Below are 13,258 nucleotides of genomic sequence, written 5' to 3' on the forward strand. Positions count from 1 at the left end.
CGTGACTATTAAACTCTATCCCTCGACTTATGAAAGCTAACACCCCATAAGATTTCTTAACTACCCTATCCATCTGTGAGACAACTTTCAGGGATCTGTGGACATGTACCCCGAGATCCCTCTGGTCCTCCACACTACCAAGTATCCTGCCATTTACTTTGTACTCTGCCTTGGAGTTTGTCCTTCTGAAGTGTACCACCTCACACTTCTCTGGGTTGAACTCTATCTGCCACTTCTCAGTCCACTCATGCATCCTATCAATGTCTCTCTGCAATCGTTGACAATCCTCTACACTATCTACAACACCACCAACCTTTGTGTCGTCTGCAAACTTGCCAACCCACCCTTCCACCCCCACATCCAGGTCGTTAATAAAAATCACGAAAAGTAGAGATCCCAGAACAGATCCTTGTGGGACACCACTAGTCACAATCCTCCAATCTGAATGTACTCCCTCCACCACTACCCTCTGCCTTCTGCAGTCAATCCAATTCTGAATCCACCTGGCCAAACTTCCCTGGATCCGATGCCTTCTAACTTTCTGAATAAGCCTACCGTGTGGAACCTTGTCAAATGCCTTACTAAAATCTATATAGATCATATCCACTGCACTACCTTCATCTATGTGCCTGGTCACCTCCTCAAAGAACTCTATCAGGCTTGTTAGACTCGATCCGCCCTCCACAAAGCCATGCTGACTGTCCCTGATCAGACCATGATTCTCTAAATGCCTATAGATCCTATCTCTAAGAATCTTTTCCAACAGCTTTCCCACCACAGACGTAAGACTCACTGGTCTATAATTACCCGGACTATCCCTACTACCTTTTTTGAACAAGGGAACAACATTTGCCTCCCTCCAATCCTCCGGTACCATTCCCGTGGACAATGAGGACTTAAATATCCTAGCCAGAGGCTCAGCAATCTCTTCTCTCGCCTCGTGGAGCAGACTGGGGAATATTCCGTCAGGCCCCGGGGATTTATCTGTCCTAATGTATTTTAACAACTCCAACACATCCTCTCCCTTAATATCAACATGCTCCAGAACATCAACCTCACTCATATTGTCCTCACCATCATCAAGTTCCCTCTCATTGGTGAATACCGAAGAGAAGTATTCATTGAGGACCTCGCTCACTTCCACAGCCTCCAGGCACATCTTCCCACCTTTATCTCTAATCGGTCCTACCTTCATTCCTATCATCCTTTTTTTCTTCACATAATTGAAGAATGCCTTGGGGTTTTCCTTTACCCTACTCGCCAAGGCCTTCTCATGCCCCTTTCTTGCTCTTCTCAGCCCCTTCTTAAGCTCCTTTCTTGCTTCCCTATATTCCTCAATAGACCCAGCTGATCCTTGCTTCCTAAACCTCATGTACGCTGCCTTCTTCCACCTGACTAGATTTTCCACCTCACTTGTCACCCATGGTTCCTTCACCCTACCATTCTTTATCTTCCTCACCGGGACAAATTTATCCCTTACATCCCGCAAGAGATCTCTAAACATCGACCACATGTCCATAATACATTTCCCTGCAAAAACATCATCCCAATTCACACCCGCAAATTCTAGCCTTATAGCCTCATAATTTGCCTTTCCCCAATTAAAAATTTTCCTGTCCTCTTTGATTCTATCCTTTTCCATGATAATTATAAAGGCCAGGGAGCGGTGGTCATTGTCCCCCAGATGCTCACCCACTGAGAGATCTGTGACCTGACCCGGTTCATTACCTAGTACTAGATCTAGTATCGCATTCCACCTGGTTGGCCTGTCCACATACTGTGACAGGAATCCATCCTGTACACACTTAACAAACTCTGCCCCATCTAAACCCTTGGAACTAATCAGGTGCCAATCAATATTCGGGAAGTTAAAGTCACCCATGATAACAACCCTGTTATTTTTGCACCTTTCCAAAATCTGCCTCCCAATCTGCTCCTCTGTATCTCTGCTGCTACCAGGGGGCCTAGAGAATACCCCCAGTAGAGTAACTGCTCCCTTCCTGTTCCTGACTTCCACCCATATTGACTCAAAATAGGATCCTGCTATATTACCCATCCTTTCTGTAGCTGTGATATTATCCCTGACCAGTAATGCCACCCCTCCTCCCCTTTTTCCGCCCTCTCTATCCCTTTTAAAGCACTGAAATCCAGGAATATTGATAATCCATTCCTGCTCTGGTGCCAGTCAAGTCTCTGTAATGGCCACTACATCATAATTCCATGTATGTATCCAAGCTCTCAGTTCATCACCTTTGTTCCTGAGGCTTCTTTCATTGAGGTACACACATTTCAGCCCTTCTACCTTACTGTCTTTACACTGTTTATTCTGCTTCTCTTTCCTCAAAGCCTCTCGGTATTTTAGATCTGGCTTTACTCCATGCACTTCTTTCACTGCTCTATCGCTCTGGGTCCCATCCCCCTCGCAAATTAGTTTAAACCCTCCCGAACCATGTTAGCGAACCTACCTGCAAGGATATTGCTCCCCCTCGAGTTCAGGTGCAACCCATCCAATCTGTACAGGTCCCACCTTCCCCAGAAGAGATCCCAATGATCTAGAAATCTAAAACCCTGCTCCCTGCACCAACTCCTCAGCCACGCATTCAACTGCCATATCCTCCAATTCTTACCATCACTGTCACGTAGCACTGGCAGCAATCCTGAGAATGTCACCCTTGAGGTCCTGTTCTTCAGCCTTCTGCCTAATTCCCGAAACTCACACTTCGGGACCTCATCCCTCTTCTTGCCTATGTCGTTGGTCCCAACATGTATCACGACTTCTGGTTGCTTTCCCTCTCGTACCAGGATGTCGTGCACCCGGTCAGAGACATCCCGGACCCTGGCACCCGGGAGGCAACAAACCATGTGGGTGTCCTTCTCACGTCCACAAAATCTCCTGTCTGCTCCCCTGACTATAGAGTCTCCAATGACGACAGCTCTCCTCTTCTCCGTCCCATCCTTCCGCACCACAGGGTCAGACTCAGTGCCGGAGGCCCTGCCACCGTGGCTCACACCTGGTCGGTCGTCCCCGCCAACAGTATCCAGGACGGTAAACAATTATTCAGGGTGCTGCCTGAATTAGAGAGCATGTATAATGAGGAGAGGTTGCGCAAGCTTGGACTTTTCTCTTGGAGTGAAGGAGGAAGAGAGGAGACGTGTATAAGATAATAAGAGGCATAGACAGAGTAGATAGCCAGCATCTTTTTCTCAAGTTGGAAATGGCTAACGTGAAAGGAATAATTTCAATGTAATTAGAGGAAAATATAGTGGTATTGTCACAGAGGTAGGTTTTTATTTTTACACAGAGAGGCAATTGCTTGTACTACACTGCCAGGGCTGATGGTGGAGGAGTTTACATAATGGATATTTAAGAGACCCTTAGATAGGCAGAAATGGATGAAAGAAAAATACTTTTGTTTACGTAGTCTATAGATGGCAAAAATTACTTTCAAACCAATGCTAAATCTCAGCAGTTGGCCTATGGTCCTGCAAGGTACAGCAAATCAAGTGCTCATCTGGCTGACTTAAGTGTGATGACCATTTCTGCAACCACTACACTATGAGAACTCAAGATATTTATCTTCCTACTCCTCTCTAATTGGCGAAACAGTTATGCAGGGATAATACTGGGTATACAATGACAAGTGACATACCTCATGGTTTCCCAAAACATTTCTCGCACAAGGCAAGGGCATGATGGAATATTCTCCACTAGCCTGCATGAGTTCAGTTTTAACATTACCGAGTGCAGATTCCTCATGTTACATCCCATTCTGCTGGGTAGAAACGTATCACCAATCATTCATCATGACCAGGTCCAAATCCTGCAGCTCTCCACCCAATAGTATGGTATGTATACTCTCACCAAAAGGACTGCAGCAGTAGCTCTTCACCAGTTTACCAGGGGCATTAGGAATAGGTAGTTAAAACTCCCTTGTCAGCAGTGCACTCATCCCGAAATGTGAATAATATGACCCTATTGCACCAATGGCTAGTACAATTGTGTATAGAAATTCCAGTCAATTCCAATGCATGTGCCAATGTGATCTGCTTCCATAACTATGGGCTGCCACATGAAGGTACTAAAATGTACTGAGGTCAGCTATGGCATTAAACCCTAGGAAGTCAGGTATACTGTATACTTGGCCTTCCAATTTGCACCGAACTTGGTTGCATTGCCATGAATAGGGCTGCCACCTGTCACTCAGAAAATAAGTTGTTTGTTATTTTTACTTTATTTTACCTAACAATTAAAATAGTAATATAAATTAAGCTGCTTGTGGTTTTAAATAAATGTAATATTTGTCATGTGAATTTGTGACCATTTTGTAAATTTTCAAGCATCCTTAAATATATTTTAATGTTTCTGAACATAGCTGTCAGCAGTCAGTCTATCAGGGCAGTTTGGGAAGGGGCCTTGAATGGAACTGCCTGTGGTCTCTGCTGCAGGTCCTCTGTGCTTTGCATAACAGCTGTGGCTACCAGACTTTGAGGATATTGAAGGCCATGAAACAAGTGAGAGAGCGACATCTTGCAGGGCAGGAGCCATTTGAAAATTGCAAATCTCCTGGGTGTGAGTCATTGTTTTGAAGTAGTGAGTGAGAGAGCGATATCTTGCAGGGTGGGAGCCAATTGAAAACTGCAAGTCTTGTTGGGAGTGAGTTTTATTTGAGCTAACAAAGGGAAAGAAGTTGTAAGTGGATCAGATATTGTGTGAATAGGCCAGTGTTAGCGTGGTCTGGCTTTGACTCCACAGGCTTGGGTAAGCACTGACAGAGGTTCTGAGTAAGTTTCCAGAACGTTTTGTTTTCTCTGTTGGTATATAGCTAGCGCACAGAAAATAGAACCATAGTGTTGTGAATTTAATATTTCAGCAGTATTTCTTGGGAGTTTGACTGCTCCAGCTAAACCAGCCAAAATAAGTCATTGAGCGATAGAGAAGTTCAGCACGGAAACAGGTCCTTCAGTCCATTTAGCCCATGCTGAAACCATTTGAACTGCATACTTCCACTGACGTGCACTGGGACGATAGCCCTCCATATCTCTACCACCCACGTACCTACCCAAACTCCTCTTAAATGTTGAAATTGAGCTTACATGCACCACTTGTTCTGGCTGCTAATTCCACACTCTCATGACCCTCTGAGTGATGAAGTTTCCCCTCATGTTCTCCTTAAACTTTTCACTTTTTACCCTTAACTCATAAACTTTGGTTGTAGTCCCACCCAACCTCAGTGGAAACAATGTGCTTTGCTGATATCGTAAAAGTAATGCAGAAACATTTAGAACTGAACCCATTGTTGAGTGCATTTAAGTCTCATAAGCAAAATCAAAAGGAAGGGGAGTCCATTTCAGCATATGTGGCTGAATTGAAGAGATTGTCTGAGCATTGTTAGTTTGGTAATGGGCTTAATGGTGCAGTGAGAAATCATATAGTTTGTGGAATCATATAAGAAAACATTCATAAATGGATCCTAATTTAAACACAACTTACATTTACAAGAGCAGTTAAAATAGCTGTATCAATAGAAACAGCAGAGATGAAATTGAGTTGTTGTCAGGAATGAAAGTGAGTGTGAACAAAATTGCAGCACCTAAACAGAAACTGGCCCAGTTGAACAAATAGTGTTACCATTGTGGCAGGGGCTCACATTCAGCAACCAATGCAGACTTAAAGGAGAAACTTGCAGAAAATGCAACAAAGCGGGTCATATACAAAAAGCATGTTGGGCAGACAAGAATAAATAGACTGCACAGAGAAAAGAAAAAAATAAAAAGTGAAGTTGCTGTTTCAAAAAGAGCACCAATCTGCATGCTACTGATGAAAAATCTGAGAATGATGAGAGTGACACAGGACTGACTCACCTTACAATTTACAATGTGAAAACTAACAAGAGACAAGCAATATGGTTACCCCAGAAGTGAACGGCAAATTAATAAAAAGTATTTGGACACTGGTTTGGCTGTTTCAAATATTCCACAAAATGAGTTTAAACGGCATTTCAAACATATCAAACTGAAGCCGCAGATATCCAACTAAGAACTTATACTGGCAGCAGTGAAATAGAACAACCAACAAGCCACACTGGGCTTGTAAGAGGTAAATAAAGGAGGGCCAGTATGGTTGGGTTGTGAGTGTCTGAGACAGCTACAACTTGACTGGAGATCCATCCATGATTCGTGTGCCACATCCATTGTAATAGAGTCAACTGAATGTGAATTAAGAAAGGTACTGGATGACGTAACTGTATCCATGCTATATACCATGAATCATTACCCAACAGAGGGTAAACAGGTGTTGCTGCCTCTGGTTGGAAAGAACATTGGACCAAGGAAGATCATGCAGCTCAGAGGGATCGAGAAAGTGTCGAGAGCAGTGGTCCGACTACAACAGTTTTCATAAGCAACATACCTGAGAAAGCTTCTGATATGTTAATCAGCCAGTTATTTGTGAAATGTGGCTTGGTTTGAAGCTGAAGAGAGTTCAAGGTGCTTCAGGAAAGCAAATAGCATTCCACGTTTGTGAGTATAAAGAACCAGAATCTACTCTGTGTGCATTAAGGTTATTACATGAACTTCAAGTGGGAGACAAAAAGGTGCTTGTAAAAGTAGATTCAAGGATGAAAGCCTAGCTGGATGAATGGAAGGCCAAAAAGAAAGGAGTCGATAGAGATACAAAACCAGAGGATTTGACAGCTGACGTGGTGGATGAGGAAACCAAGAGGACAGATCAGATTGTAAAGGGAGCAATGGAAGGATTAATAACTTAATACTGCAGTGAATGAAATGCACCTTCCCAAGTTCTAATTGCACATCCTAGAAAGAATGAAAAGGAAAAGAAATAGAAAGGCGTGAAAGAGAAAAGGAAGGTGAGAAAGAAAAAGAACAGGATTGGGACCGTGAACGAGACCGTGAAAGGGATCATGAGAGAAGCAGGGATTGAAGAAGATCCAGAGAGATGCATTCTATATTGAGTTGGAGTTTATAGCTAAGCAGGGAGGAATGTTGTGTATTTAATATTTCTATAGCATTTAAGTAATATTATAAATATATTGTTTGATTAAGCATTCTTGTTCATTTAAATAATTCATTATCAGTTATATGTAAAAATAATTGAAATGCATACATCATAACGCCACCACGTGATACGTGCACACCTCACTTAAAGTAAGCACAAAGCGAGATACATTATTCTGGGCTTCCTTGTTTTCATTTTGATTTATTTTTATGTTTTAGATTTACAAAACAAAACAAAAAGCTAGTGATAAGTTCCTTGTATGAGATGTGGAAACTTTGGGAGACCTCTATTCTTCCTGATAACCACCTCTGCATGAAATGCACCAAGCTGCAGCTCCTCAGAGACCTTCTTAAGGAACTGGAGCTGCAGCTCAATGATTTTCAGCTCATAGGGAGAATGAGGATGTGATAGATCGGAGCTGCAGGGAGGTAGTCACTCCTAGGTTGCAGGAAACAGCTACTTGGGTGACTGTTAGGAGAGGGAAAGGGAATAGAACAGCCAGTGCAGAGTACCTATGTGACCATTCCCTTCAGTAATAAGTATACAGTTTTGGATACTGTTGTTTAGGAACAACCTAACTGAGAGAAGCCATAGCGAGCAGGTCTCCAGGAATGTGGGGCATAGAGGCAAGTGGGAGATTCATTGATTAGGATAATAGAAAGGAGGTTCCGTGGACAAGAACGAGATACTCAGATGGTTTGATGCCTCCCAGCTGCCAGGATCAGGGACATCTTGGAATGAGTCCACAGCATTGTTAAATGGGAGGGTGAGCAGCCAGAGGTCATGATCCACGTTGGTACCAATGACATAGGTAGGATAAGTGACAATGTCCTGCAAAATGAATTGAGGGAGTTAGGTGCTAAGTTAAAGAAAAAGACCTCTACGGTTGTGATCTCAGGATTGCGACCTGTGCCATGTGCTTGTGAGGCAAGAAACAGGAAGATTATACAGTTTAATACATGGCCATAGAGTTGGTGCAGAAGGAAGGGCTTCAGATTTTTGCATCATTGGGCTCCCTTCAAGGGAAGTTTGGACATCTACAGAAGTGATGGTTTTACCTGAACTGGAGCTGGAAGGGGCTTACTATCCTAGCAGGCAGGCTTGCTAGTGCTGCACAGGAGCGGGGTGGGGCGGTGTTAAACTGGAGTTGCAGGAGGCTGGAAATCAGAGTGCCAGAACAGGTAGTGGAGTGGTTGAGGAGAAAGATGTTGTTAAGCCTACATACAAGGTCAAGAATCAAAAGGTTAAGCATGTTGGGACTAACATTCTGAGCTGCATATATTTCAATGCAAGGACTATTGTGTTATAGGGAAGGTGGATGAGCTTAGGGCATGGATCAGAACCTGGAATTATGACATTTCAGCCATTAGTGAGACTTGGTTGCAGGAGAGGCAGGACTGGCAGCTCAACGTTCCATGGTTCCATTGTTTTAGAAGTGATAAAATGGGAGGGATTCCTAATTAAGGAAAATGTCACAGTAGTGCTCAGTCAGGACAGACCAAGAGCTCGTCTAATGAGATTTTATGGGTAGGACAGAGGAACAAGAAAGATATGATCATATGAATGGGATTCTATTATAAACCACCCAATAGTCCATGGGATTTAGGGGAGCAAATTTATAGAGAGTGCAGACTGTCACAAGAAACAGAAGGTTGTGATAACAACAGGAATTCTGCAGATGCTGGAAATTCAAGCAACATACATCAAAGTTGCTGGTGAATGCAGCAGGCCAAGCAGCATCTATAGGAAGAGGCGCAGTCGACGTTTCAGGCCGAGACCCTTCGTCAGGACTAACTGAAGGAAGAGTGAGTAAGGGATTTGAAAGCTGGAGGGGGGGGGGAGATGCAAAATGATAGGAGAAGACAGGAGGGGGAGGGATAGAGCCGAGAGCTGGACAGGTGATAGGCAAAAGGGGATACGAGAGGATCATGGGACAGGAGGTCCAGGAAGAAAGACAAGGGGGGGGTGACCCAGAGGATGGGCAAGAGGTATATTCAGAGGGACAGAGGGAGGAAAAGGAGAGTGAGAGAAAGAATGTGTGCATAAAAATGAGTAACAGATGGGGTACGAGGGGGAGGTGGGGCCTAGCGGAAGTTAGAGAAGTCAGTGTTCATGCCATCAGGTTGGAGGCTACCCAGACGGAATATAAGTTGTTGTTCCTCCAGCCTGAGTGTGGCTTCATCTTTACAGTAGAGGAGGCCGTGGATAGACATGTCAGAATGGGAATGGGATGTGGAATTAAAATGTGTGGCCACTGGGAGATGTTCTACATCTACGCTCTGTCCGCCAGAGAAAGCAGGATCTCCCAGTGGCCACACATTTTAATTCCACATCCCATTCCCATTCTGACATGTCTATCCACGGCCTCCTCTACTGTAAAGATGAAGCCACACTCAGGTTGGAGGAACAACACCTTATATTCCGTCTGGGTAGCCTCCAGCCTGATGGCATGAACATTGACTTCTCTAACTTCCGCTAGGCCCCACCTCCCCCTCGTACCCCATCTGTTACTCATTTTTATGCACACATTCTTTCTCTCACTCTCCTTTTCCTCCCTCTGTCCCTCTGAATATACCTCTTGCCCATCCTCTGGGTCCCCCCCCCCCTTGTCTTTCTTCCCGGACCTCCTGTCCCATGATCCTCTCGTATCCCCTTTTGCCTATCACCTGTCCAGCTCTCGGTTCTATCCCTCCCCCTCCTGTCTTCTCCTATCATTTTGCATCTCCCCCTCCCCCTCCAGCTTTCAAATCCCTTACTCACTCTTCCTTCAGTTAGTCCTGACGAAGGGTCTCGGCCTGAAACGTCGACTGCGCCTCTTCCTATAGATGCTGCTTGGCCTGCTGCGTTCACCAGCAACTTTGATGTAGGTTGTGATAACAAGTGGTTTTAACTTTCCACATATTGACTGGGTTTCCCATAATGTAAAAGCGCTGGATGAGAAAGCAGTTATCAAATGTGTTCAGGAAAGTTTTCTTAACTAGTACATAGAACTCCCAACTAGAGAGAGTGTGATACTAGATCTCCTATTAGGAAATGAGATAAGACAGGTGACAGAAGTTTGTGTCGGGGGACACTTTGCATCTCGTGATAATGCCACTAGTTTCAAGGTAATTATGGAAAAGATTAAGTCTGGTCCTCAGGTTGAGATTCTAAATTGAAGGAAGACTAGTTTCGATGGTATCAGAAAGGAACTGGCAAGTGTGCATTGGGACATGTTGTTTTCTGGTAAAGGTGTACTTGGTAAGTGGGAGGTCTTCAGAAGTAAAATTTTGACAGTACAGAGATTGTATGTTCCTGTCAGAATAAAAGGCAAGGATAACAGGCTTATGGAATGTTGGTTTTTGAGAGATATTGAGACTCTGCTTAAGAAAAAGAGGAGGTGCATAACAGATATAGGCAGGCATGAACAAATGAGGTACTTGAGGAGTATAGGAAAATCAAGCAAGCACTGAAGAAAGAAGTCAGCAAAGCTAAAAGAAGACATGAGATTGCTCTATCAGATAAGATACGGGAGAATCCTCAGGACTTCTACAGATATATTAAGAGCAAATTAGTAAGGGACAAAATTGGTCCTCTGGACGATCAGAGTGGGCATCAATGCCAGGAGCCTACAGAGATGGGGGAGATCTTAAATGGATTGTTTACATCTGAATTTATTCAGGAACACAGACACAGAGTCTATAGATGTGACAAAATGCAGTGGCACTATCATGGAGGAGGTGTTTGCCATTTGAGGCAAATTAGGGTGGATAAATCCCCAGACCCTGACAAGGTGCTCCCTTGGACTCTGTGGGAAGCCAGTGCAGAAATTGCAGGGGCCCTAGCAGAGATATTTAAAATATTCTTAGCTATGGGTGAGGTGCAGGATTGGTTGATAGCTAATGTTGTTCTGTTGTTTAAGAAAGACTCTCAAAGTAAGCCATGAAATTACAGGCCAGTGAGCCTGACATCAGTAGTGGGGAAATTATTGGAAGGTATTCGAAGGAACTGGATATATATTTGGAGAGACAGAGACTGGTATAGTCAACATGGCTTTGTGTATGCCAAGTCATGTCTAAACAATCTTATAGAGCTTTTCAAGGAAGTTACCAGGAAAGTTGATGAAGGCAAGGCAGTGGGGTATCTACATGGACTTTAGCAAGGCCTTTGACAAGGTCCTGCATGGGAGGTTAGTCAGGACAGTTCATTCGGTTGGCATTAAAAACGAAGGGTCTCGGACTGAAACGTCGACTGTTTATTCCTGTCCATAGATGCTGGCTGACCTGCTTAGTTCCTCTACCATTTTGTGTGCGTTGTGTTAGATTGGATTAGGCATTGGTTTCATGGAAGAAGCCATAGAGTGGTAGTAGATGGTTGCCTCTCTGACTGGAGAGCTGTGGCTAGTGGTGTGCCACAGGGATTGAGTCTGGGTCCATTGCTGTTTGTCATCTATATCAATGATCTGTAGTAAACTGGATCAGCAAATTAGCAATATTACCAAGATTGGGGTATAGGGGAAGACCACCAAAGCTTGCAGCAGGATCTGGACCAGCTGGAAAAATGGGTTGAAAAATAGCAGATGGAATTTCATGAAGACAAGTGTGAGGTGTAGCACTTTGGGGGTGGAAGGGGGTACCAATCAGGGTAGGTCCTACACGGTGAGCGGTGTGGCACCGAGGAGTGTGGTAGAACAGAGGGATTTAGAAATAACTAATTCCTCAAAAGTGGCATCACAGGTAGATAAGGTCATAAGGAAAACTTTTGGCTTTCATAAACAAATGCATTGAATACAGGAATTGGGATGTTATGTTGAAATTATATAAGACATTGGTGAGGCCTAATTTGGAGTCTTGTGTGCAATTTTGGCCACCTACCTGCAGGAAAGATGTAAATAAACTTGAAAGAGGCAGTGAAAATCTATAGGGTCATTGCTGGGACTTAACACCTGAGTTATAGGGAAAGGTTAAACAGGTTAGAATTTTATTCCCTAGGACATAGAAGATTGAGGGAAGATTTGATAGAGGTATACAAAATTATGAGGGGTATAGATAGGATAAATGCAAGCAGGCTTTTTCCACTGAGGTTTGGTGAGACTACAACTAGAGGTCATGGGTTAAGGGTGAAAGGTGAAATGTTTAAGGGGTGCATGAAGGGGAACTTCTTCATTCAGAAGGTGGTGTTAGTGTGGAACAAACTAGCAGTGCAAGTGTTGGACGAGGGGTTGATTTCAAAATTTGAGAGAAATTTGGATGGAATAAGAGTGGTAATGAGAGCTATGGTCTGGATGAAAGTCGAAGGGACTAGATGGGCTGAAGGGTCTGTTTTGTTGCTCTGGTGTTCAATGATTCTATGACTCTAAACTGAAACATGGTCTTGATTGAGCATAATTCTGCCATTAAATATCTTAATATATTGGCTCTGTACCTTTTAGACAATAGACAATAGGTGCAGGAGTAGGCCATTCAGCCCCTCGAGTCAGCACTGCCATTCACTGTGATCATGGCTGATCATCCACAATCAGTACCCCGTTCCTGCCTTCTCCCCATATCCCACTATCTTTAAGAGCTCTATCTTACTCTTTCTTGAAAGCATCCAGAGAATTGGTCTCCACTGCCTTCTGAGGCAGAGCATTCGACAGAACCACAACTCTCTGGGTGAAAAAGTTTTTCCTCAACTCCGTTCTAAACGGCCTACCCCTTATTCTTAAACTGTGGCCTTTGGTTCTGGATTTCCCCCAACATCGGGAACATGTTTCCTGCCTCTAGCGTGTCCAATCCTTAATAATCTTACATGTTTCAATCAGATCCCCTCTCATTCTTTTAAATTCCAGTGTATACAAGCCCAGTTGCTCCAATCTTTCAACATATGACAGTCCCACCATCCCGGGAATTAACCTCGTGAACCTATGCTGCACTCCCTCAATAGGAAGAATGTCCTTTCTCAAATTTGGAGACCAAAACTGCACATAATACTCCAGGTGTGGTCTCACCAGGGCCTTGTACAACTGCAGAAGGACCTCTTTGCTCCTATACTCAACTCCTCTTGTTATGAAGTCCAACATGCCATTAGCTTTCTCCACTGCCTGCTGTACCTGCATTTTCTGGTGCATTTCAACCTAATCCAGGATCTCAGCTGCTGGTTCAAAACAAGTGTGAGAAGGCTTACTGCCTCCCTTTCAGGCAGTGAAATCCAAATTTCCATTGTCCTGCTGACACAGTTCTGGACAACACACATGGTTGCACTGAAGATAGTGCAGAAGAGATT

At 43.9% G+C, this 13,258-nt stretch overlaps 1 protein-coding gene across 1 annotated transcript in view; it reads right to left on the reverse strand.

Moving 5' to 3' along the window:
* epha6 (eph receptor A6) overlaps positions 1-13,258 on the reverse strand; it is a 754,868-nt gene that overhangs the window by 347,315 nt on the left and 394,295 nt on the right. The window lies entirely within an intron of this gene.

The sequence above is a fragment of the Mobula hypostoma genome, chromosome 6 (genome assembly GCF_963921235.1).
Source record: "Mobula hypostoma chromosome 6, sMobHyp1.1, whole genome shotgun sequence".
Classification (NCBI taxonomy): Eukaryota; Metazoa; Chordata; class Chondrichthyes; order Myliobatiformes; family Myliobatidae; genus Mobula; species Mobula hypostoma.